We start from the raw sequence: 27,812 nt of genomic DNA, 5'->3' as shown, positions 1-27,812 counted from the left end.
TTAAAAGAGGAGATAAATGCTTAATATATACTTCTTATACTAATTTTTCCAATAAAAATCAAAGTACTTCTAGGCTAATTAAGTGTCATACCTTTCTTTGGCAGACAGCATTGTAGTGTAATTCCAACCTATTCATATTCCTTAACTCTCTTTCCAAAATGCCAAGAATCCCTTTTCTTGCCAGATGACAAAAATGGTCTGCCATCTGAGAGGTGGTTTTAAAATAATTGCTAGTATTAAAATGGGAAGTAGAAAATAACTTGATGGTTAGATAAATCACCTGTGATGAATACAGATCCATGTCTTCCATAATAGCCCTCCTTGCTTTAGGACCTGTTTTGAGTGACTCACCTGGTGACTTCTAGTGTTAATTTGTGTGCAATGAAACAATGAAAACTATTATTTTATCTCTAAGAGCTGCACAGAACGTGGAGCTTTTTGTAATGCTACATGAACAGAAAATGGGTGCTGATATTCTGGGTGGTGCACACTGAAGATCCATTCTGTAAGACTTTAGATCAACACAAAGTCCCTCAAGGAAGATCACAGGTGGCACAGCCAAGGAGCTGTGTCAGAATCAAGGAGTGGCAGCAGCTTCCTATGGCACAGCAAAGTGTTGAAGTCTCTGGTTGAAGGAGGAGAAGACATGTCATTTGTCTTACCCTAAAACTCCTTAGCTCAGTTCTAGCTCTGCATACACATTATTAACCTTCATTGCTTCAGAGCATTTGTAAGGACTCTGATTCCCAAAACCACAAGGTTTCCTGATGTGAAATTTTGAACCGCGAAGATGGGAGATTGGACAGGGGAAGAAGCCCAATCCAGGACTGTGCACCACTGATGATCCAGACCACAGCCCCAAGGAATACACTCTGTGTGGTAGATGCCTACAGAATACATTCCTTCTTTTGCCCCACCTTCCCAAAGGGAGGAAGAAGTATGGAAACCACAACTTAGTTTTCTTGTGGTGCAGACAGCAAGAAGATGGACTTCATTCTCTATAGGAAAAGTGGATAGGGTGCTCAGAGGAAAAAAACTAGACTCCCCAAAAATTAAAGTAGGGATCGTTACTTTCCATAACTTCCTGAGGCATCTGACAGCTTTCAACTCAAAAAGTATCACAGTATCCTAGAATATACAAAGTTGAAAGGAACACTAAAGGATCACAGATTCACAGAATCATAGTATATTTTGACTTGGAAGGGACCTTTAAAGGCCATCTAGTCCTACTCCCCTACAGTGAACAGGGACACCAGGATCTGGTGCTCAGAGCATGATGAAGTTCATCAGTTTTACCTAGGCTCACTGCTTGAGCCTGTCTGAGTCTCTGTGGATGGCATCCTGTCCTGCAGTTGTGTCAACTGCACCATACAGCTTATTGTCATCCATAAACTTGCTGAGCATGCACTCGATCCCACTGCTGATGTCATTGATGACGGTGTTGAAGAGCATTGGTCTCAGTGAACCCCTGCAGGGCACCACTTATCATTGGTTTCCATCTAGACACTGAGATGTTGACTCACCCTCTGAATAGGATCTCACAACCAGTTCCTCATCTACTAAACAGTCCACTCATTAAACTCATATCTTTCCGATTTGGAGAGAAGGAGATTGTAAGGAACAGTGTTGAACGCCTTACTGAAGTCTAGATAGATGACTTCAGTGACTTTTTGTCCACTGACGCAGTTCCATTATCAAAAAAGCTACCAGGTTTGTCAGACAAGATCTGCTCTTGATACTGGTTATCTCATACCACCTCCTCTCATCCATGTGCCTTAGCAAAGCTTCGAGGAGTATCTGCTCCATGATCTTCCTGGGTACTGAGTTGAAGCTGACAGGTCGGTAGTTGCCTGGGTCGTTCCTTCTATCTTTCTTAAAAATGAGTGCATTACCTTTTTTCCAGTCACAGGGACTTCACCTGACCGCCATGACTATTCAAGTATAATTGAGAATGGCTTGATGACTATGTCAGACAATTCCCTCAGGACTTGGGATGCATCTCATTGGGACCCACAAACTTACAGATGTTCAGGTTCCTCAGGCAGTTGCAAAGCTGATCTTTGCTGAAGTCAGGAGGAGCAATGCTCCCTTGATTTCCACCTTCAGAACTCAAGGGCTGTATGTAGAGCAGTTGCTAGTGAAGACTAATGCAAAAAAAATTGTTGAATTTCTCAGTCTTCTCCTTGTCCATTGTAAACAGCCTCCCTGTATTGTTCACTATGGAGAGTGTGCCTTTCTGGACTTTCCTCTTCCAGCTGATGTACCTCAATAAAACTTTCGTATCCTCCTTTGCACCTCTTGCCAAGTCCAGTTCCAGCTGGGCCTTGGCTTTTCTGACCCCATCCCTATATATCTTAGCAGCACCTTTATAGTCTTCCAACCACTGGATCCACACAGCATCACCCAACACGCAAACCCTATGTCTGAGAACATTGTCAAAACATTTCTTGAACTGACAAGCTCAGTGTCATGACCACTGCCCTGGAGAGCCTGTTCCTTGCCCACTGTCTAAATTTGTCTAGAAGCAAGTGGATTTCAAGCAATAGTGCCACTATCAGACAGAAAAAAATATATAATAGAGGGGAGGGAGGGAAATATTCTTGTAATGTGGTGATTTAATAAGAAGGAGAAAACAAGAAAAAGGGTAAATTATATGCAAGCTTAGAAAGAGAGTCCAGAATGAATGTCAAGAAATCCCCAGCAGCCATAACAAGAAAGATCTTAAGTCTTTTTCTTTTTTCCTAAAGGCTATAATGAAATAGGCATTTTTTATCAAAACTTTTGGGATTTTCCAGCACACAGGGATCAATACTTTTTCTCTAAATACTCAGGCAATGAGTCACTGATCAAATGTCAGCCACAATTTATTCATTGTGCAATGTTCAAATTTCAATGCACAGCCTGCACTGTGAATATTCCTAGACTTACTAAGAGCCTATTCTGGTATTTCTCCCTCTCTAAATTGCTTTTGTTCTTGAATGTCACCAGAGCATCTCAGTGGACACAGGCAGTCAAAGCAGTTTTCTTAAGACAGTTGGTTATTTACTAAATAATTCATCAGCTGTACAAAAGCCAAAAAGGGGGCAAAAAAGCTACAGAACTGAACAGCATTTCTATGAGATTTAGTGTTGCTCAGACTCCTCTGTTTCTAGGGGCCACCCAGAATGTACAGCATGCCTTGCTCTGAGAGTGCAGGAGGGCCAGAGTGTATGGTTGGTTTGCAGCTGAACACAATTTGGCCCAGAAGGGAGCAAGCTGCAGACCCAGTTTGCCACAGGATATGAATTGCTAAACACTGCTATGACCTCCACCCCTGCCAGCTCCCCACAACTTCCCTTTGCCTTCACATGCTGCTGCAGATCTCCTACACTGCTGTTCCATCTCTAGTCCACTGCTAGCTCAGCACTGCATATTGAGGCTCTGAGGGCTGAGGGCAATTTTGAAGCACTAAAGTGCAGGTTTTCTCGAGCTGCAGTGCCTTAGTTCCTCATGTCTAACCCCTTTTCTGCCATGGTGGAAGAAGCAGCTAACTACTGCAGGGTAGGAGCTGACATCCTCATTGGTCAAGTGAAGATGCGGGCCAAATGGAAACCATCAAGGTCAACAAAACTTCTGTGTTCTCCCATCACTTGGACAAAGCTTGGTATGTCTTGTGATGAGCACCAAGCCACTCCTTGAGTGATGGAATGAATCACTTTTTCCAGTGTTCCTCCTGTGTGGGTTCAGTTACACCAAGCACAACCTCCCTCCTCTGCAGGAAAGTAAGCAGAGACTTCTCCACCACCTCCCTAGACTGGGAGAATGTAATTATCACTAAGATTTCTCTTTCCCAGTCCAACTGCATTGGAATTATCCAGCAGATTCAAAACATGCTGGGGCTGCTGGGATGCACGCATTGTTTCTGCATAGCTTTCACTTTCTGAGGTAATCAGTCTGAGAACAACTCTGTGTTGGCCCCCCAAGGCAGGCAGAAAGGGTCTGTCTTCCTCTCCGTTTTCACGGGTATGTCTGGCTGTGCAGTTCTCCATTCACTTTGTTTAGTTTGCTGCTCTTTATTAAATATAACAAATTACTGTTACCAAAATTATACGCATAGTGGTATCTTCAGCTATAATTGCATTAAAAGAAATGTGCAAATTTCTCTTTCAAGGAGTGGGGGTTGGGAGCAGAGAAAAAGAGCAGAAGAACAGCACCACTTCAAAGATTACTAGTGATAGAAGTAAACCTGGCTTTGATTTAGCCAGGTTCAGCCTGATATATTTATAGATTTTCAATTACATATATCACAGTTAGCTTGAAATGCTTTCCTAATACTGCTTCAGAATTTAAATCACTGTCTATTTTTTTCTTATCTATTTCAAATTCAAGCCATTAAAAAAAAAAAAAAGGGAGAGAGATAATGGTGTTAAAGTGGCCAGAAGAAGCACATATCACTTTTCTGTGCTATTAAGTTGCAAAGGTAAAAAAGGACTCCTATCCAACACATTAAGAAATTAAACTTGGACTGGCAGTTTGGAACAGATTTTCTGCAGATTTCAGCATTTTTGTACACCAGGAATTGTTCTGGAACAACTACTCCTGATTGCCCACTCCATGACAATTCTTGCTCCAGAGCAGATTAGATTAAATTAGCATATTTATGCCAGCATGAGAATTAATCAAACACAAGGAGCGAACAACAAATCATTCTATTTCTTTATTTTAATCCCATAGCATTAACCAAATTAATGTCCCTTTGCAGACAAACATTTGGTCTTTGTCAACGCAGAATGATTTCAGAAAATTAATTCAGAATAACTTTGGAAAGGGATTTGTTAAATTGCACTAAAGCCCCATGATTTCAGTTTAGTTTTATTGGACCTTAATTCATTTAACTCAATTCTTGTCTTAAGTCAATTAAACTCAGAAGAATTATGACCCTTTCAACTCATAAAGAGAATGCCCACACACTGCGCTCAGCAGTTTAATTACTACACAAGGAACGTACACCTTTTGTTTAATTTGGATTGTTTTTCTTCTCATTCTGTGCTGACAAATCATCTACAGTGGCCCAACAGGATTTCCCACTGACTTAGAAGGTTATATATTTGACACCAGACTTATAACTCCCACCCATATTACATGCCAACCACTGCTTCAGTTTCTTCCAGTGTTATGCATAATGCCATGGATACCCATGCATGTGGGGCCAGTGTACAGACATTTTATTTGAGCAGACATTATACAACACCACAGTCACATAGGATATTCAGAATAGGTAGGATTGTCTTTAGCATAGACACATGGCATAAAATGCTATCAGCAGAGTCTTCCCAAAAGTCTTTTCTGCAGTTGAATAGTTCTGGTGTTGTGCATAGAGAAGGTCTTAGTGATTTCTTGATGCATCCTTCTCCATAGACAACACTTCAATCTGTTAGAAAACTTTTGTTCTCTAAAAAACACTTCACTGAAAGTTGCAGTGAAATATGGAGGTGCTTTCTACATGTGGCAGGCTGGCAGATGCATTCTTAACTCAGAGTACCTCTTCTTAGTAGTCTGCAAAGGGGATGCTTCCACTCAGCTCAGTCACTTCAATAAAAATATTCTCTTCTTGAGCATGGTGACCTTAGTTTAAACACAGAGAAGGTGGACTTTGAAGAATGTCTTACTGTTTCCCAACTATATGGACTTTCTTTCTCCTTGCCTGTAACTTCCACTATCATTCTGGAATTACTTTCTCATAAAAACGACAAAGAACTAAGACACAAAAATACAGAAGTGAACATAGCAGGCAAGAAGTCTTGGGTGATGTATAACTACATGTGCAGTCTCTCGATTCCGACATTTATAAGGTCTGAATTTGTGATTGTTTCATCACTAAATATGTGTAATTTTTAGCTCTCCAGGACTTGCTGTGCATTTTAGTCAGTATGAGTAAGGGAAAATGGCTGAAGAACAGCTTTGGAAGAGAAGAAATGACCCATAAGATTACACAGAAATCTGTAGGATATCCTACAGGATCCTCAAGAAGCTCAACACATTTAACTTGTCAAAGAGAATTCAAAAGTATCACAAAAGGGAGGTTAATAACTCATTGCTGTACTAACATCTGTCTCTTGGGAATATCCAAGAGAAGAGAAATTACCATATCTGCAAAGTATGTTTTCACCCTCAGAATGCCCAAAAGGCAAGGACTCTACATAGAAAATGTTACAGCACTGCTATATTTTACCTTTAGGTTTTGGTGAGCCTTCAGAAAGGCGCATGTTCATCAAGGAAATCTGTACCCAATCACAAAGATGTGTCCCACAGATATGGAAACACAGAAGGCACACAAGTTGCACAAAGCTGCTGAGCTGCATGAGGGCTGAACAATTAACTCATTTTCTGTCTGCTCCCAATTCAATGCCTTTTTTCATACACTGTGTGGAAATTTGGCAGCTCCAGAATAGAACTAGGAAAAAGAGAAGACAAAATCCAGCAAAGACATTATGCTTAATTATGTTAAGAGCTTCTCATAAAATTCTCATTAATCATCCAGTGTTTCTACATTCAATACCTATCCAACAAAACATCTGCTCTTTTTTTTCTTTTTTTTTTTTTTTTCCCCCTTTTCTTTTTGTAAGATGAAAGACAGAATGGAAATTCCATATCTTCTTTCCAGAAAGGAAATGGGGGAAAGGGTGGCATAGATTTGCCTAGGAGAACTGTGTCTGGTGGAATGTCACAATGTCCTCTGCAAGCAGGGAGCCCTAGCATATGATAGTGGAAATGTGGAAGGCCGTTTTCCTTCTGGATGTCAGAGACTAACCAGACCAGCACCTGTATTGGTGATTGGTTATAAAAGAGCAAGGTCTTGCATTGAGTAGTGACACTCTTCATTTAGCTTGCATTCTGATTTCAAGACTTGTTAATTTAAAGGGAAAAATGGATATTTTAATGAACATACAACAGTTGCAACAATATTCAGAATGAGAAAGGCATTTTCTAGCTTAAAAGGATGAGTTTTACGTAACTGGCTCTCGCTTTGGGGTCTCCTGCCAGTAGTACCCTGTCCTTTATATTTGCATCTTCACACCTTTACCTTTCTCCAGTATCCTGGTCTTAGAAGGCTTTTCAGCCTGATTAGCATTTGCTCAGCAACTGTGTTTGGCTTCTAGATTTGCAGTGCTGTCAGGAAGCAGCTGCACTCGGAGGATAGAGGTCAGTGAAAGACAACACCAGGAGGAATCTGGGTAAGAATCAGTCTGACAGCCATGCAGCTTAAAAAGTTTAAAGAAATAAAATTTGAAGTTTTCCTTGGGTACTTGAGAAGAGGAAATGTGGATATATACAGCTCCATGAGAGCAGTGAAATACCCTTACTACCATCAGCTATGACCTATATGTGTGTGAAGTGACCTGATAACGTGTTTTGAACCTCAGCCTTCCTATACCACGAGCAGTAATTGTCTGAGGCAGCACCCTGGGGAAAATAGTTCATTTGTGATGGAGGTCAGTTGTTACAGTCAGTTATCCTGATAGAAAGACCTTCATTTTCAAGTTAGTCTCCTCCCCACTCCTCCCTCACCTCTACTGCTCCTCTAGGAACCTGGCTGGTATATGTGTTCCCTCTTACACTCTCCAGTTCTCATGCAAGAGTTTTCCTCCCACCATAAAAGGCACTGCCAGTCACAGAACTGTAATACCTGAGGAGGGGAAGGATACAATAAACAGCAGAGAGGGAAGGTGCCCTTTGTTTGAACTGACAGCTCAGAAATTTGAGCTGAAGTGAGTTTCTGCCAGCTTTACAGGCAGAGGCATCAGTCCAAGAAAAGTAATTGTTTTAGATGTATATCTTAAAAAATCAACAATCCTAAAGGAGGAATTATCCTTCTCACAGCATATACTAGCCCAGTGCTCTACTGAGTCAACTCCATTGAACTTCATGTTGTATTAAACCTAGTTTCTCTGGTTTGCCGTTCTTCCAGCATTTTGCTAGTGCAGCAAAGTTGCTTCTTCTCAGCTCAGCAAGGGCTTTTCCAAAAGCAGACCTCAGGCCTCATGAAAGCTCACTGTGAAAAGCTAGCCCAGGTTCATGCTACCAACATAGTGAGGAACAAATCTGCTGGTGGTAACTGAAGATTCAGGGAGTATTTTCAGCTCTGTCATTCCTTCTCTCTTACTATCTCAGCTTATAGCACCAGCTAGTCAAGAGCACAGGATAGTAGCAGCTAATTTCCTGGGTGTGCTTGAACACCATGTGCCCCATCTTCGGAGACATCCAAGATCAGGCTGGATGAGGCTCTGTGCACCTGATCTACCTGTAGGTGTTTCTGTTCAGTGCAGGGGAGTTGGACTAGATGACCATTAAGGGTCTCTTCCAACTCAGATGATTCTATAATTCTATTAATTTCTCATCTTTGGATACCTTGGACCTGAGGGAGCACAGTTTTATATGTCTGAGTGCCCTATGGGGCTCCCATTTCTGCCTCATCTGCAGCAGATCTTGACTCTGGAGATGTCCAAATGCATACTTGTGAGGGCAGTCCTTAATTGTCAGTGCATCACACAGGGAGCTGAGGTTTTGTGCCCAAATCCTCCATTTACCTGGGGACACCTGAGTCTATGTCCCCCTTGACTGCTTCAGAGAAGTCTCTCAACTTTACCCATGATTGCTGATGGTTTCACACAGTGGATTTAAATAGTGAGTGATGCACTAAACAGGAGGGAATGCCCTAACATCTGGAAAAGGAAAGCAGACAGAAAAGGGCATACCATGCTCAGTCTCCCTCTTTCTAAGCATTCTAATGTCCTTTTTTCCCCACCAGCTCTTTCCTTTTGAAGGAAAGGAATAACTTGGTTGTAGAATGTAATGCAACGTAAAACAAGAGCAAAATTAATGACTCCTTGAGAGCACTGTGTATTTTTGGAAGAATTCTTGACATCTCTTACCACCTGGTTTCAGCTCTCTGTACTCAACTTTGCTGAATTTCATAATCATTAACCTTAGGTACCTACCTTTCCTTATGCATAGGAGGCAGCTTGGTCAACAGGCATTTGCTTGCAAGTCCTTCCTGTTTTTCTCTGCCTCCTATTGCTTTGCACTTCCTGCTGAAATTGCAGTTTTTTTGAGCTGCATAAATGGCAAGGGTACAGTCCTACAGTCATCAGCTCCCAAGGAATTCTTGTGGATAGAGGATTTCCCAGTCTCATCACACATGCTTGAAAAAGGGCTGTCATGTACCTGTTGAGAGTATGACCCTGCTATGGAAAGACATATTGTAGATAAGTATATTAAACGTATCATACAACCTAGCTTTATTTATAGGCAAAGATACACGTATATTTATTTTATATAGAATTACATGGATAAACATGTATTTTTCAGTATCCTCTTGTCCTTGCCCTGAAAGTCAATGGTTATTTTCTGTTAAGCCTTTTGTTATATTTTTTTCTCTTCTAATTTTTGTCTTCATTTCTGAAATCTGTACCAATCTCTGAAGATTAATACAACAAAGAGGCACTACTAGGGGTTGCTGGAGGACATTTTTCTTTTAAATTCTGATAAACTTAAGTGCTGCTCATTAATTTTTGTGTCCCAGAGGAGTGCTCGGAGCCTGCAGAATAATTTCCTTCCCACAACTTGCATAGAATTTTGCACTCCACTTTGGATCCAGGCCAAGTTGTCAGGGTTGTTATTTATTGCAACTAGTAAAAATGATTCTCAGCTGTTGTAACTCAGGCATTCAAATAACACTGTTGTAGCTGTGCTGCTCTGCCTTGGCGGCCCAGTGAACACCCTGCCTAAGAGCTAGCAACATTGACATATCAGCTACTGTCACTGCAGTTATCAGCAGATTTTGAATTATTCAGGGGAAGGAAGACAAAAAGGAGAAAAAAGCCTTCTTATAAAGGCGCAATCATCTAACTGTCTAGCTCAAGGCTCCACCATTATAAGCCTGCATTTTAGTGCACCTTCATTCGCACACATTTCCACTTTTTTCCTTTTTCATGTAATCCATTAAAAACTTTTAAAAAGTCACTTGTGGCCATGAGCACACATTAAATCCATGTTCTGTCACCAGGGAGCTGAGGCCTTTCCTTGAATGCTCACAAACAAGAAATAAAGTAAAACTAAGAGGCAGAAGCTGTTGTCAATAAAGGGGAAAGGGACAAACTGTGGTGCTAACAAGCCCCATCAAACAGTGACTTCTATCAAGGACTGCCAGCATCGTTAGACACAGAAGGAACCTGGAGTGATAAGCTATCACTCTGCTATGCAAATGCCTCAGGCTGCCTTAGAGGCGATTGTTATCTGACACGAGAATTCAAGAGAAGACCCAGTCTCTTCAGTAGAAGGAACCTGCTTTACCATATGCCCTTCCAAAAAGAAGCAGAAAACTCTAGAAAAAGTTGAAATTGCAGCCAGGTTTTTCCCAAATCAAATGACTCTGTGTTTCAGTCGCTGCTTGCAGCAGAAGCACATAATATTCACAGTGCTGAAAGGTGTGAGCCGAGGGGAGAGCTGTAGATCCTTGCTGTGGGTGCATTTGGTTTTAGGATGCAGCCCACCTTATGGAAACTGAGCCAGACGAGTCAACTTGCAGTAGTTTGGGAGATACAACTTGCCTTCTGCCCATGTGAGCTTTACTCCTAGTCTAGGTAGACACAAGCTGACACCGTGTCTTTCTTACTCCTGTAGGGTGAGTGGCTGACTCCATGCTTTTGCTGTAATGATCTCTCTCTGCATAAAATGTTTCTTAGTGCCATAGCTAGACCATGATGTAATTCTTCCCCTCAAATAAACAGAGTTCCTAGCTCTTAAATCAAAGGCAGTCTCTTCTTGTATTCCCCCTGGGCTAGATCCCACTGTCTTCTCAGGCTGCATTTTTGTGCTCGTTGTTATTTCTGATTGATTTTTAATGTGTTGCATTTGATTTTATGTTTCCGCATTCATCCTGACCAACTGATCAATGTGTTAAATAATAGAAAACTTGAAATGACACAGGCCAGCAGCAGGTCAAGTCTGTTAAAACGACAGAAACCTCTTTGTGCTCTGCATTTTCTGACCCCAAGACTCTTTGCAGTAGCTATAAAGTTTTGGATGTCGATCAGACCATTTATGGCTTTTGAAGTCTCTGGAATCTTTATGGACTAAAGTTTGACTGGTATAGCTCTATTGCCTTAAATTAAGCAGCACAACTTTCAACCTATTGAAGATCTCATCATGTATTTTTTTTTCTCTCTGTCCTTCTGCAATTCTGACAATCTCTTGAAGGATCTAGAAAACCAAGATTTTCAAGCTGCTGAAGGGCACAAACCCATATGGCTGCTCAGATGCTATCTCATTAGTATGAGTCTGACATGCTGGATACTATAGACCTTGCTCAGCAGCTATCCAACATTTTTTTATTTTCTTTTTCAGATGTTATTAAAAAAAATCGATTGTAGCTCATGTTTCTACCCTTTATGTCACTCTTGAGGTTAATACCACTGTTACTCAAACAGCGCATTGCAGAGCCTGCTTTTCTTTTCTGGTGTTATTTTTATATCATACTTTTGATCTCAGAAAACCCTTTCAGTCTTGCCCCACTGGTGTCTAGTAGAGTTTTAACTGAGGCTTCATTGCGCGTGACGCCAGGATAGCCTTAGAGAGTGAAGAAACCGAGAGTGGAGAGGTCGGGATGTGAGGTGGAGTTTGTAACTGCGGTGGAGATGGTGTGGGAGTTCCTAACTGTAGTGGCACAGTCTGGAAACTGGGGACAATAATGAGCAAATGAGCATAAAGCCATCAAGTTTTCAGAACTTCAGCTGAAGGCAGGAATTTCTTTTAACAAAATCATAGAATACCCTGAGTTGGAAAGGAGCCATAAGGACCATCAAGTCCATTTCCTACCCATACCTCCACTCAGTGACCATTTTCCTGCTGCTCCCATCATCCTACTAGACAAGAATCACCTCTGCTAATTGAACAGATACTCTCAGAGGAATTACCTTGGGTATTTGTTATATTTGTCCTCTGACTACATCTAAAGTTGCGGACAATGTACTTTCTCAATCCAGATGAAGTCCCCGTCAAGCTTGCTAAAGCCAGCTGCTATCAAGAAAAATGGATCACATAGAACTTGGGTGTTACAGCAGTGGTTCAATTCTTGGGGCATCTTGGAGGAACATATCTGCTGGCAAGGTGGGCCTGCCAAACCTGACATAATATGGCATGCTTTGAAGTGTTGCCTGTGTGCAGCTGGTATGGCTGTACTTCTACCAGGCAGAGAGACAGAGGACCTTCTCCTTCTCTACTCCAGCAGCCTCAGAGCTGAGAAGTGTTTGCACTGGTGATGGAGGGGGATGCAGAGCTGCAGTGGCATGAGATGGCCAGCTGGCTTGCTGAGGTCTTGTGCATCTTGTCAAGCTTGGCTCAGATCTAAGCAGTGGGAAGAAACAGGGACAGCATTTCCCAGAAGTTTAGCTGGCATTAGTGGTGAGTGCAATTGCTTAGCGAAGTGTCTTTTGTCACATTTTGCTAACAAAGCAGAGGTCAGGTCTCTACTGTCTGTTTCGATATAAATATCTTAATTAGATCTTTTAGAAAAGGAAAGAGAAAAAAATCTGGAAGCCTGGGAGATATTTCATTATTTCATTATTTCTTTTTCTCTTTTTTTTTTTTTTTTCTTTTTTTTTTTTTTTTTAGTATTAAAAGTATAAGTCAAGTAGTGCTGGCACCAGGATACATAATCCACTTACCAGGGCAGAGAGGGCTCTGGAGCTGCACCACAAATGCATCATTTGATAACAGTAATGAAAAAGACAGCAATCTATATCTGCAAATAGCATTAGAGGAGACTTGGTTTGGGGACCAAAGGAAACTGATGCTGAATTTATGAGGCAGACATCTCACGCATTTAAGACAAGTACTTTCTTTCCTTCTCTGTTTTGTTTCATCCTCCCTTACTTTTTCAATAACTTGACCCTTTATTTGGCCCAGGTTTTAACCCTGTAATAAAACAATTCAGTCAGGAACAGCTGTAGAGTGAAATGGACTTGTCTTACCACATGGGCTGAGTGGGGCCAGCCAGCTCCTGCTCACTTGTCCTCCCTTGCAAGTCTTGCTTCTTTGCCCCATCTTTTTCATGGTGCATGTGCTCTGAGATGTGCATAGCACTTGGATCTATGCCTGCTATGCCTGCTGCTGAGCTGCATCTGGAATAGCTACAGGGGCAGATGGGAGAGACACTGTTCAGCTTGGCATCAGGCAGGATGCTCTCCAACTCAACTGTCCCACATGATTTCTTTTCCCATTGCGTTTAGAGACATGGACCTGTTGGAGCACATCCAGAGGAGAGCCACAAAAATGATTCAAGGGAGGGAAAACCTTCCCTGTCAGGACAAGCTGAGAGAGCTGGGGCAGTTTAGCATGGAGAAGGCTTGGAGAGTCTTGAGAGAGATTTCAATATGAAAAGGGGGCTATAAGAAAAGGGGACAGACTCTTTAGCAGAGTCTGTTGTGACAGGATAAGGGGGATTGGTTTCAAACTAAAAAAGGAGAGATTTAAACTGTATATAAGGAAGAAGTTTTTAACAATAAGGGTGATGAGGCACTGGCACAGGTTGCCCAGAGAGGTGGTGGATGCTCCATCTCTGGAAACGTGTAAGGTCAGGCTGGATGGGGCACTGAGCACCTGACTGAGGTGTAGGCGTCCCTGTTCATTGCAGGGGAGTAGGACTAGGTGGCCTTTAAGGGTCCCTTCCTATTCAAACATATGATTCACACTGTCCATCACATGATTCTCACATGGGTGGGAAGAGAGAGCATACTAGAGAAAAATTGTGAGATCTAGAGGGAACCACTCTTATCACTCTCATGGACTGGAGAGCATAAAAAAATGCTCTGCAACCATAGAACAGTAGACCCCCTGGACAGCATCCTGTCCACAGCTGTGGTAGTAGGAACTGCTACTTAGGAAGAAGACATAAATCCATTCACTTTGCACAGTGCAGTTTTTTCATGTCTTCTGCATCTATAATTGCAGTGAGGATACCAGAATGAATATCTCCGCTCCACCCAGTATTTTCCACAAATGCATTTGTTGTCCATGAGTTTTGCCAATTTCTTTCTTAAGCTATCCTTTAATAACCTCCTATTTCAGCCCATTCAAAAAAATTCCTTTCCCCCTCTGTAGAAACAGTTTATTTCTTCTCTATTTTAAACTATTTTCCTCCAGGTTTCATGGAGTGCCCTCTGTCCCCAGTGTTACAGGGTTTTGTGAACTACCTTTCCACTTCCATTCAAATCAGTCCTCTACTTTACTTATTTTAGCCACATCTGTCTCACACCCTCTAGCCCAATCCTAAAATAAATATTCTCGTGTTTTCTGGTCTGTCTTTAAAAGTGACTGTTGCCTCTCAGTGATCATCTGAATTCCTCCTTTCCTCTCACTTTCTATCTCCAGCATGCCTTTCTTGAGATACAGAGATGAGACCTACACTCAGTGCCTAAGTTGCAGGTCCACCAAAATTTTCAGTAAGAACAGAGTGGTTCCCTTTGCCTTGTCAGTTCTCTTTCTCTTTGTCTCCATAAAATTGTTTTAGTTAGAAGGGACTTGTAAGAATAATCTATCAAACTCCCCAGCAATGAACTGGGAACCTACAGCTACGTCATTGTGCCTCCCAGATCATTCCCTTTTCTGCATGTTGCTGCACACTGCGAGTATTATTGCAGAGAGCTGCTGCAGGAGTTTCAGGATTTCCCCTTTCACCCTTTTTTCCAACTCTTTAATGGACGAATCTCTGAAGGTATCCAGCTTTACAGAAGCTATACTGTTTTTGTGTTTAGTACACTTTGTTTACATATGTGTTCTGTGACCTTAGTCTTCACTGCACTTTTATCACAGTCTCACAATTGTAAGTTATTAGTTGGCTGTTCCCAGGATTTCCTCAATGGGTCTTTCTGCAACCCACTGCTCAAGTTAGCAACCTAGCAGCCCTTTCTGTTTGCACTTTAAGCAGCAGGCCTGTGAGTTCACGCCTGAGTTCCTATTCAGCCCTTTGGTGAGTACCATCTGCTCACAGGAACTTGTTAACATCTTATTAACCATGGAGCCAGACACTACACAAGGAAGCACACAGAAAGGACAAGAAGCAACAGACACAACTTTTGGAACATGTTCAGGAAGTCAGAGATGTCCTCTCTTTTCCAGGAGGATACTCCCCCACTGAGAGAAGGACCCATAAGCATGCAGGATCGACATCCTTGGAGATCTTGCCAGCTCAGCAGCACAAGACTCCAATCGACTGGATTGAGTTGCCCCTGTTGTAAGTAAAGGCAGTTGGAGTACATGATATCTAATCAAAACTTCTCTAGAATGCTTTGATTATAAAAAATCTCTTTGTTCTAGTGCTGCCTATATATTTATTCCAAGCTAAATTAGTTCCTTTCCTCAGTCTGCTATAAATAAATGTGTCAGCTGTGAAAAGCCCCATGATAACTTAGCAGAATAAAGCAATGAAAATAATACATGGACTGTCTTTGTTATAGTTTTATTCCCATATACTCTTTTACACCTTGTCATGATTCTGTGATTCCAAGGTACATGATTCCATTATTCTATCGTGCAGACTCAGAACAGCTTTTGCTGTTATTTGCAGAACACACTCTGTAGTCTTCAAATTCTATTTGGCAGACCTGATTTCCTGTATACATTAAAAAAAATATATTTTGCAGGATTCTCTGGCTCATGTAGGTCAATTTTCCATCTCTTACACTAGCATTTCACTGCATTCCATCTCTTACTAGCATTTCACTGCAGTCTCCTTAGCTTCCCCACTGAGCCATGTGGGACAATGATGTGGGGCAGGAACACTCTGGAGTTTCTGAATTATAGTATGCATTCTAGACTTTCAGTATGGTATTTTTAACAGCCTCCAGTCTGTTCACAGGCCTTTTCTTACTGATCAAGGTCCCCATTTTTCTAATGCAGGTTCGCAAGCAGGGAAAACCAGAACCAGAATATCCACATCTCACCCCAAAGAGGCACTGATCTGGTCATAGCAAGTAGTTTAGTGTGCCATCATTATTAACTTTCTCTAAATTTCCACACTTTCTCAGCATTTTCTGGTTCTGCTAAGAGGCCAGTAAGGGTAACCCCCATGTTACCCTCCCGTAATTCTTTACCTGGTATGTCCAGCCATAAGCCTCCTACAGTACCTGCCTTTCCCTGTGGTGTTTTACTGTTGATATACTTTTTAAACTCTTCATACACATTGCCATGCCCCACCCATACACCCTGCTGCACTGAAGTTGGTTACCATATGAAGCTGATAATCTGTCAGTGACATTTTGTACCAGTTACCTCCTCCTTGCCAGCTCTGAAATGCCTGACAACCTGGGGATGCCTTTGGAAGTCAAGCATTTTACTTCCCTCAGCCTTCAAAGCCTCTCATAAATTTTGCCTTTGCTCTTTCTCTTGGTTACATACTCATCAGCTGGAATTGCAGGTAACTTAATTTACCTTTTCTGTTTGATTGTATTCTCTGTTTCTCCGTTCATCCGTTCTTAGACACACCAAATACAAGTCACACGCACCTTGCAGTCTAAGCAAGGTGCTTTTTCACACTCATCAGCTTTTTCCCAGCTTAAAGCTGGCAGAGTCTTGTATCACTTTACTCCTTTCCTGTGCCAGCAGACAAGTTCTGTTACGAAATGGGATAGCCAAACATCTCTGCACAGGATTCTCTTCTCCTGAAAGTTTTCTCAGATCCTCACTACCTACTTCTTCCTACCAACACCTCATCCACAATTTCAAGAACTTGATTTTTAAGTTCTCGATTTCTGCAAGCATATCTGTGAGCCAGGATGCCTGAGATGTTTCTGACAGCAGCGGTAAGGGCACATTGAGATTTTAGCAAGTTGGAGTAATGCTGTGCAGAATTCTCCCAGAACCGTTCCTGGCCTCTTCGGCTCTATTACCTCGCAGCATCATGGATCACTTCTAGGAAATGGCCTGCAAACCTCAGAAGAACAGCTGCAATTTGGGCTCAGACAGTGATGTAGAACTCCGTCCAGACTGTTCTAAGGGATGCAGACCTGTGTCAGGATGCTCAAGGCTATTGAAAAGTATGGAGGTGGGGAAGGTAGCTAGAAAAAGAGAAAAAAAAAAAAGAGAGAAAAAAAAAAAAAAACCACACAAAACAAATAATTCCAAGCCTGTTGCTTACTTTTATTTATCTAAATTCTTCTTCCACTCTCGCAATAAGCGTCAGGAGACAATTGTGTGCAGGAAGCTGTCTGTGAGCTGTGCCTGCTGTACAGTGCAGCCAAGAAACCTCTGACTTAATGGAAAAAAGTTTAGCAGGGTAATGACAAAGGAACATGGGAGAGCTTGCATATACAGAAGAGACAATCCTGGAGAAAGAGTGAAAAAGTCTGCTGCCATGAGAGCAGGGCACCTGCAGCAGGAAGATCAGAGTGTCAGTCATTCCCTTCCACTTCTCTAAGGCACTGGTGCCAGTAAGGATTACAGAATATTATGCTCAGTATAACCTCAAACTATTCATTTGTGATCTGTGTTACTGTTTCCAGCATACTTTCTCTTTATTTCAAGGAAGCTGACCCAGCCATTCTCATTTGCTAAATTGAAGCAGAGTTTCCTGCTGAGCAGCTGCAGATTCCCTTGTGTGCGGGAGGGCTGTATGTAGTTCTGCATTCCCCTGCAGAAGATGCAAGTTGATATAAGGCTATCTGTGGGCTGTGGAGCTACAAGCTGGGAGCCAAAAGAGAGGAGAATCAGATCTGGAGCACCTATTAAGTACAGCTAGACAAATGCAAATCAGATAGAGCAATTGGTATTTAGTTGTCCAGGAAAATAATGTGGAAGACATAATGCATTATAGAAGAGGAGGAAGCAATCAGATGACTTCTTGGCTATGCAACAAGTATATATCCATATAGACTGGAAAAGAAGTGCCTAGGTTATCTATGGTGCTTCCTTTTCTCTCTGTCTTTCTCTTCTCTCCCTTCACTGTACTTCTGTTTGTTAATCCATGTTTTTAAATGGAGAAAAGTAGGTTGTTGAGAGGCAGATAGTTCATTTTTTCCTCTTTTTGTGGTTCAGTCTCATATATTTATACTCTTTTAATGACCACTAAAATTGAAACGTAGCCATTGCTGCTGCAATCAAGTCCTGCTGAAAAGCTCCCATATGCTATACACCAGAGCCTCAGCTGATGTAAAGCAATGTGTTTCTGTTAAAGGAAGTGGGGAAATTATTCTTGTCATCCCGAGGTGCTGAAAAGAACTCATTGCATTTTCCAAAATGTAAAGTATGTGTATTTTTTCTCTGCCTGGGAAAAAAGAAAGACTATACCATGGGGGAACTCAGTTCTCTGTAACTTAAAGTCCTTAAGACTGGAAGGAAGGAAAGGGGAAGGCAAAGGCAAAGGGGAAAGGAAGGGTAAGGCAAAAGAGAAGGGGAACGGGAAGGGGAAAGCGAAGGGGAAAGGGAATGAGAAGGGATAGGGATAGGGGAAAGGGAAAGGGATAGGGGAAAGGGAAAGGGAAAGGGAAAGGGAAAGGGAAAGGGAAAAAGAAAGAAAGAGGAAGAGGAATTTGATATTCCCACACCATCCTTATGAGTGAGGCTCAGAGGTAGGATAGAAACTCCCCACCTATCAGCCCAGAAACAGGCCACAGTATGCAGTAATCACCACTTCACATTTCTGCAAGGCTTGGGCCAAGAGGTGTAACTTCTGTCAGGAAATCATAGGGAAGTGTATTACTTGTGATGAGCACACTGGAGGCTGCATGTAGGCACTGCTGCTGCCCCCATCACCTTGCTGTTGTGTCCTCCCTGGAAAAGTCCCTGCCAGATTTCCCACAACTGGCAGTGCACAGTTGCTGATTTTTGATAACTTGGAACAGATCCAAATAAATTTTCCATTCATTATGCTTTGCTTTGCCTGAGGCATCTCCAGAGGAAACAGGTTGCCCGGAGAGGTGGTGGAACCTTCATCCCTGGAGACACTCCAAAGCCACCTGTACATGATCTAGGTGCTTTTTAAGAAAACCTGCTCTGGGTGTCCTTGCTTGAGCAGGGTGTTGGAGTAGCTGACCTCCAGAGATCCCTTCCCACCACCGTCATTCTGTGATTCTGTGTGCTTGGTGTCCCAGGAGGCTCACCACCACCGCCGCCATTTTGGCTGCTCACCTCAATGGAAGAGCACACCTGCCTCCTCAGAATAGCATATCAAACGGAACGCCAGCTTTTTCTCTGTTTCACCAGCAGGTAGGAATAAACTGATTCCTTGCCTTTTTTCACTTATGCACCTGAAAACATGAGTCATTTTTTTCTTTACAAAAATAAATGCATTTGAAATTATTTAAAGTCAGATGAGGTGACTGTAGTTTAAGAAGACGTAGAGCTGCTAGCTTAGGGAAAATGGAAATCCTTATTTGAGCCCTGGAGAAGGTGTGTTTTGAAAAGCTGAAGTCAGCTTGCAAGAGAAACCACTTCCAAACGTGCAGGGAGATCATTTTCTTGTTCTGGAGCTGTTACTTGGCCTGTTCAGAGCTGAGAACTGGGAGGTAAAAGGAAGGGCAGAAAAGTTTAATTTTCCTCTCTAATCTATGAATATAAACAAGATGTAAAATGAGATTTATTTCTTTTAAAATCTTGAAGGTCATTATGACCAGAAGTTAAATTCAAATCACTGGATAAGGATCATATTACTTTTTTTTTAATGAATCACTTAAGTTTTAAATGCTGGACATGTTTTGATAAACCTTCTCTTTTGCAGTACACATACAGTACTTAGATGTAATTACAACTGAATCCCAGTTCTCTTCCAGAAGTAATTTAGCCAAAATCTTAAGAAAGAGCGATTAGCTCAGAACAAGTCTTCCTTGTCTTTCAGTATCATAGAAAAAGTAAAAATTATTAATCTGAATAAACATGTTAAACCATGTAACTTTGTGTAGAATAGCTGTGGGTCCTCTTTGTACTTCTTGCTCAGCCAAAAGCTGTGTCAGATGGTATCAGCAAATGAGAATCAGCCTTCCTTGGAAGAGAAAAAATCCTGAAAGCCTATATATGGCAAAAATGTAAGCAATGATTTAAATGGAAGTTCTCTGCTTTTTACTTAAATCATGATTAAATGTGATGTTTTAAATCATCGTGATAAATGACTTCTCCCTTTTATCAAGACTCTCCTTATTAAACTGACACATCAGTCAGAAGGGCTCAGCTATTTGTCAACATAGGCCTCCCGAAGGAAGAAGGAAAAGGATGTTTAATACCACCTCCCCATCCCCCCATTTTTCATCTAATTTAATTTTCCTCTATTGATTCTATCACAGATACCCGGCTTCTTTGTCATCAGGCACATGTCACCTGCAGTTAAAATCAAAGCAAGCAGAGCAGGGGTTGCCCAGAGCATATGGTAAGGATATACATTAAGAAAAAGCAGAGGAAAGCCATACTTTGCTTACGTTTTTCAGGACCTATGTCTGTGTGAAGTTTCACACTCACATACCATTGCCTTGTGGTGTTTCTCAAATTAAATGTGTCAAAATGCTCCTGCTTGAGCTTCTCCTGATTGTCCTGTAGACTTCCTTCTTTCCAGCCTTACCTATGGCAGGAGAGGACAACAGCTGTCTGACTCATGTTGTCCCCCTTTGCATTACTGTATCTTTCTTTTAGCAGATGCCCAGTTTCTTCCTTTGTATTGTGCAGCAGTCAGTCTTCTGCTCTCCACTGGTCACTTCAGCAATCCCTTGCATGGGCATGTGCCATCAAACACCTCTCAGCAGGTTGCCAAGCCCCTGTGAGCTTTCAAGCAGCTCGACCTAGTTTGCTTATAATGCCATGTTTTCCAAAAACGAGTTTATAAATACTTCTAATGGATAATTTTCTACATGTCTGTTAGCAACTAAATTAAATTGGAGAAATTAAACTTTAAATTCCTAACAAAACACCTATTTCTTTAGTAACCTTTAATTTTCACAGCTAAGTCACATTTTATTATTCAACTTCTCGTGTTACTCCTTTTTCCTAAGAGTCCACTGTACTGTGTTTTTACAGCTTTTAAATAAAAAAAAAAAAAAATAAGGAAACCAGAATGAAGAAGCTCTGCTGCATAGAGGGCATCTTTGTCACACGTAAAAGGTCAACACAGCAGGGAGATGGAGATGCATGCTGGAGGAACTGTGTAGGTGATAGTGACAGACAAGAAACCAGCATCCAGTGATTGAGCTGAGCATGAAAAGGCAAAGCAGGAGGTTTTGTCAAAGAGCTGCACACCTGCAGAAGAGGGACTGCTCCTGCCTGCACAGAAGCAGCCAGACCTTACTGGCTTGATGGCACAATCTAAGCTGTTGTCATAGACAGTACTTTAACCATAAATGAAACTTTAGGAATGCAGAACAAGGGTCAACCACATTTCAATGGACCCTAGGTAAGATACCAATATAAGTACTTCAATATAGCTAATCACCTGCAGATTCTTCATATAACAAGAGAAGCCACATAATTCTGCATGCTTGCAAAACAGCACCCACCCACCCATTTTCTTCATTTGTATGACAAACTGGCTGTACTAAAATCCCCAATACTATAGTATTACTGATGTAAAGCTACTGACTTATTATTATTAAATTGATTAATAAACTACAAATAAGTGCCACTTTGGTGGAAATACAGACATTTGTAAATACAGCCTCTTACAACCAGCTGTGTTAATAATGCTGTCTGGATTTACCATTTCCTTTTCTGCCTTTTATGCTTTTCTGCTATCACTGATGGTGTTGTTTCACAGTTGGTTTGCTGTGCAGACCTCCCAGAGAAACTGCAGTGGCCTGAAAATGAATGTTTTCATTAGTTGCCATTTCTTGGAGAACAGGGCTTTTCAGGTTGGTAAGAAGCATGATGTACTTGCAGGACCTTGGGTACCACGAGTTGTGTTGGACTCAGTCCCCTATTGTGTTAGGCAATGCTAAGTCCATATGGGCCACTGGCAGCATAGTCAGTTGTGTCACATACCCTGTGCACACCCCAAAATGCCCCCTGGCACAGACTGAGGCATTCATGAATGGGCTAGAAGTCACAAAGCAGTGACCTGCATGCAAGCAGAACAGTCATTTCAGGTGACCCTAGGAGCGGATCACATGCCATTGTATAGAGCAGAGCAGAAATAACACCTGTACCCCACACAGACCTATCCTAAAGGCAAACATGAAGGACCTGAATGCTCAAGATTACTTGTCTTGTGCTTCACAGAAAGGCTTTGCTAAAGAATTCCCTGGACTGGGTGGGCAGGAGCCACCACTTCCCATGACATAAATTGTTCCTTACATTAATATATTTTACTTTTCCTGACCACGTGCTCAAATGCAATCCTGCCCAAAAGAAGGCCAGGGGGGTTGCCTTGGGAGGAGGGGAGAGAGGGGGTTTCTTCAAGGTGATCAGAATGGAAAGCCCAAATTCTGCCCAAAGCTCAAAAAAGCCCAAAGCACACCATTTTCGAGAAGCACACAAGCGACAAGAGGGACCAAAAGCACAAGACAAAGGCCGGAGGGAAGTCCTCGTCCGGGATAACTGCGGCGTGGCAGCAGTGCCCTGCATTGCAGTGGCACCTCGTGGACCTGCTGGAAATTACATCTGCTGTCCGGCGCTAGGTCGAGCCCTTGCTGCCCGCCCTCTGCAGAAGCAGGACCTGTGGAATCACCGGAGGGGATTTTGCTGGGATTTTTTTTTTTTTTCCTTTTCTGTGCGGAGTTAAATATTGATGTCGGTTGTGAGGCTGTGGTTGACTGAGGCATCATGGATGTGAATTCAAGCTAATCGACACAGGATGTATTGACCGTGAAATGCATCCGCAGGGCTGAGTCAGTCCTGTCATTTCTCAAGGTTATGGTGTCCCATCTGTTAACTAGTATGTGGGCTGACTTCAGTAGCCCTATGCTGTCTGGGACAAGGGAATGTTGATGCAGTACACTGCATTTTGACTACACACTGTCTCCCCTGTATTTGTGGGGGAACAATGGATAGAACCCATATCCTGTATTCAGGAATTTCTGCTTTTCTCTCCTTTAATAACCTGGAACTTGCTTCCAGTTCCCTTGTTCTTCCCTCAGTAGACCCAACACTTGCATTCCTATGGGATATACATTCCTACAAAATCCATGTTGATCTGTGACAGTCCTAGGTGCTTCCATGCAGAGCTAAAAGAGCTAAACATAATGGAGAAATCAAAGTTATAGTGATGAGATTTGTCTCCACACTGTCAACAGCTCTCTCTAAGAAACACGTTACACAGTACCTTTGACCTTGTGACATGTGGGACATGGGTGGGAAAAGCAGAAAAAAATTCCAAACCAACATCAAAAGATCAAATGCAGGAATTTAAGCTCTTGGAATCAGAGATGGATTTTCAGAGTGGCGGGGTGTTCAAATATTTCCAATGGAAGGTAAATCCTACCCTAATCACAGCAAATGATATGGACGTCACCTTCTTTCAGCTCTGATCTGGGCATGCTCCTAGAAAGACAAGCTCTTGTTTGACGGTATGGATCTGTTTGTTTCTTTCTCAGGATACAAGAGGTCAGTTTTCCCTTGTAGCAATCAGGAACTGTATGGCAAAATACCATCAGATGGGCTGTGCCAGTATGTTAACAGGGTAACACTGACTTCAGTTAGACTACACACAGCAACTCCTCGCTTCCCCTCACTTGCATCTCTAGCTTGGTTTCAGGCCTCTGGAGCTGTGGGATTCCCCTCGGTCTTGATATTCAAACAATGCCATAGGGATGGTAGACACAGCCAAGTCTGGTGTCTGAGCGTGATTCTCTCTTCTTGATGCATTCTAGACCTGAGAGCCCCTCCCAAAAGCCAGATTCACACCCACATGTCTAATGCAACTTGGCCAACCTCAAGAACAAGCTCAAAGTTGTCTTGAAGAGGATTTCATGTATTTCCCAGAATGCTTATCTCAGTGCTGTTGGAAGTAGATGATCTTTAAGGTCCCCTCCAACCAAAGCTGTTCTACGGTACTCAGCCAATTTCTTCTCTGCTTCTAGCATGTAGACCTTAAAAAGCAATCATTATTTCCTTCCCAAGTGCTGCTAACAGTCATGGCAGAGAGGCTGTCTCTGGAGAATGTCCTTTCCCAGCAGGAAACAGCATGCAAAGATGCTCTGCCTATCTCAGGGTGGTCATTCCTTTCTGGAGCAAGCCGACCGTGTAGAAAGTAGAGCAAGTCTTAATATAGCTTGCCATGAATATTGCTTATTCATATTGCCATGAATATTGCTATGAATATTGCACTGGGGTATCTTATAAGACACTGTCCCTGTGACTGTTGCCTATGGTCCAGATTCCTGGTTATCTCTTGGTTGTGGGCTTTGACTCTAGAGATTAGGCCAGAGTCCAAATTTGTCCTTACATACAGATGAGTTCTAAAATTAAGTCTTTTTAGGCAATGAAGGGGAAATTTCTGATTAGAATTTGAAATTACCTTCATTATTAGCTTTCTTTTATATTATTCCCATCTGCTAGAGTGGATCTTCTTGGGTTTCTGTGGTCTTAGCACAAAATATAAAGCACAGAGAGAACGGATGTGTTTTTGCTGACTTGGGGAAAATGGCAAATGACCAAATGCATCAGTCAGGAACAGTGAGTAATCGCTTTAAATACAAACAACTGTTAGCAGCACATTTTAGCATATTAATAATTCATGCTCCACAGAAAAAGTGAGAGTTTCAAAGTGAGAGTTTTGCAGAATAGTTATAGAAGGCACACGTGATAAAGGGATAAAGGATCCATAGAGAATCTGCTATTCCTGGGGAGCCAAGCCCTAGCTGCCAAGTCTCTTGGTTTCATCTCAGGTCTCACTGTAAAATTTGTAGGTCTCTCTCAAAGCTCCAAGGGTTGGAACAGGGGTGCAGTGTGAGATCATTTCCCTACTCACACACAGGGGAAAAAAAAGAAGAAGAAAAAAAAAAAAAAAAAGAAAAAAAGGTTATTCTGGTAAATAAACACCTGAAATTGAAAACTTAACAAACCAAAACTCAGGGTGCTAGTTTAAATAACACAGTTATCATCTCACAAGTATCATGAGCCTGGAAGGCTCACTGGATTATTACCAGCGAACTTTCGGTTACATCTCCAGGTTACACATATTGCACTTCAGGCTGCCTCAGACACATCCTTCCCAGAGGACTGCAACAGCCACTGTCAAGCAGAAATCCTATGACACATCGCACACCAGTGAGACACAAGAACCTGGCTTCCCTCCAGGGACAACACAGCATCAAAAGGGAGACAGCATAGCCTCCAAGCAGCCCTGGAGCATGCAGCAAAGCCACGATGGCTGTATTAAGCACAGCTGCCTTCACTTAGGCTTCCCAGCACGCACTCTGTAGTATGCATCAGTTCTCTGAGCCTTCTAACCCAGCAGGTTGCTCTCTCTGTCTGGAGCCTGTAGGAGGCAACACAATATCTATTTCTGTTTAAAATGGCTTGTTGTGTATGAAAGACTTCCCGATTGGAAAGCCTAATGCACCGCGGCTGAGAGAGGTCAAATGTCTCCTCTGCTCCTGGACAGGGGCATATTGCCTGTGGCTAAGTCTCCTGTGGAGGTGCTGTCCCCATTCTCTCACCTCACTTCAGGTTCAGGATGGACAGCAACTGAATGGACAGGCAAGAAGGCAAGCAATCTGTGTGTGTGTTTAAGTTTGTGCCTCTGTCGGCATTGTCTGTGTGTGTGTAGTTTGGGGATGCAACAGGAGCTGCAAAATGGATGGGGTTCCGTGAGACCAGTGGTGCCCAACTGCCCATAATGTTTCAGTGTAATTATACTGTTTTTAAAAATACCAGTTACACAGATAATTCTCATTCTACCGTAGTTTTCATACTTAGCAATCTGCAAGTAAGTTTTTCCCTGCAGGATTTGTGTAGTTACATTAAACAAGCTTGCTTTTAAGGCAGCTCACTGGTCACATGCCAAACTGCTGTCTCCACGCCCCATCTTTTTCCAAGGCCAGACAGTCAAGAGCTCAGCAAATGGTTTTCAATAATTAATTCTTTAACCCTAATTTTAGGACAAATACTAAAAGCAAGCTCTGCATACAAAACAGGTTCATAAGCTATTAAAACTGGGACAGTCAGCCAGCACAACACAGCAGCATGCATTCACAGCATTCCACATAACCTGGCCCACCACACCTGCTGTTGGAGAAAGTTCTCCTCAAAGGGTAATTCAAATGTGCTTCTCTTTCCGTTAATTACATACAGAGAGCCTACTTTTAATCTCAGTCTGGGTTTTTTGCACAGCCTCCACAGAGTTGTGCAGCATGTGGTGGCATTATGCTGCCTACATTCACATCTTGCAGATGCATTGGTTGCATGTTTTTCTGTAGAAGCACATCACAACCCACACTGTGTTTTGTGTTAGGCTGAGACCATGCTGCTGAAACAAAAACCAACAAAAAAAAAAAAAAAAAAAAAAAAAAGGGAAAAAAAAAAAGAAAGAAAAAGCAAAAAAGAAAAAGAAAGAAAGAAAAAGAGAGTGTCACAGACTTTGCAAATGTGCACTACTAGTGTAAAGATCCTTGGCTTTCTTTAAAGCCTGCCAGAAGCAACTGTTTGGCATTGTTTTTCAACAAAATGCTGAATGAGGGAGGAAGTTCAGATTTGACCGCTGAAGATCGCGATGTACAGTTGTGCACCCACAGCATAGGAATGAGTCTTGCATTGAAATGAATGCAGTCAAAGTTCTCCTTGTGTTTCATTTCTCTAATTATTTTCCTAGTTGTACATTCTCTGAGGTAAATACTCCTTAATGTATGCTTAGTGCAGTGATCTCACATGAGCTGCTCCCACTTGTGCTAATACCCCCCCCCCCCCCCCCGAGGCCCGGGGGGGGGGGGTGAAAAAAGGAAGGGGGGGGGGGGGGGTGGGGATATAAGGATTTTGAAGGCGGGGGAAAAAAAAGAATCTGTGAAAAACTGACTGCGTGGTCAGAGTTCAGAGAAAGGAAAAAATTTGGAGTCTGAAGCTCAGGAGATGAAGCAACTCTTCTTAGAGAGCTGGAGGAAGATTTGTGATGTACAGGACTGGTGGCTGCAGTCCCTTGGTGTGCTCAGTGCAGCGCAGAGAAGCTGAGGGGAGCCCTCATGGTGGCTGCAGCTCCTCACAGGGAGGGGTGAGCCTTGTGGGTCCCTTCCAATTTGGGCTATTCTGTATGACTTACCTTAGCTCCTTCGCTGCAACCTGACACCTGGTTATCATTGCACTAGGTGAGACCAGGCCTTCAGCATGGGCAACCAAATCCCATGGAGGACAGGAGAGGAGGGACAAGGCCACAGTGGAAGCGAAATGGTGAAATGTAAAAACAGAAACAGAAACAAAATGAAAACAAGATCAACAACAACAAAAATGACAACACCCAGTGTTTACTTTCTCTGCACAATCAGATGCAATAGATGATGGGAGGCATGAGGAAGCAGGTATGTCAGGGTAAGCTGGTGGAGGCTACAAGTAGAGAGGCCAGGGTAGCACAGCAGAAAGGTGAAAACAAGCCCTGGTTGTGCTCATCCATGTTCCAATTCAGATTTCCCTTGGGAAAGGGAAGAAGTAAGACCATGTCCAAAGATGATCTCCAAGACTTTCTCCATTCGTCCCCAGCCCCCTTGGCCTGTGGCAGGCCTGTTCCAGGGGCACCTCCAAGATAACTACAGCCATCTTCTGAGCAGCCTGGTCCTGAGCTTTTGTTTTTCAGATGCAAAGAACACTGCAGGCGCAAAGGGCACAAACTTCCTTGACTCTTGGGCAAGCTGATGGATGTGGGTGCTTTGGGAATAAAT

The sequence above is a fragment of the Lagopus leucura genome, unplaced genomic scaffold, assembly GCF_019238085.1.
Source record: "Lagopus leucura isolate 7727_CA_CO unplaced genomic scaffold, USGS_WTPT01 Super-Scaffold_810, whole genome shotgun sequence".
Taxonomy (NCBI): Eukaryota; Metazoa; Chordata; class Aves; order Galliformes; family Phasianidae; genus Lagopus; species Lagopus leucura.
The sequence above is the reverse complement of the archived record's forward strand: the minus strand, read 5'-3'. Positions refer to the sequence as shown.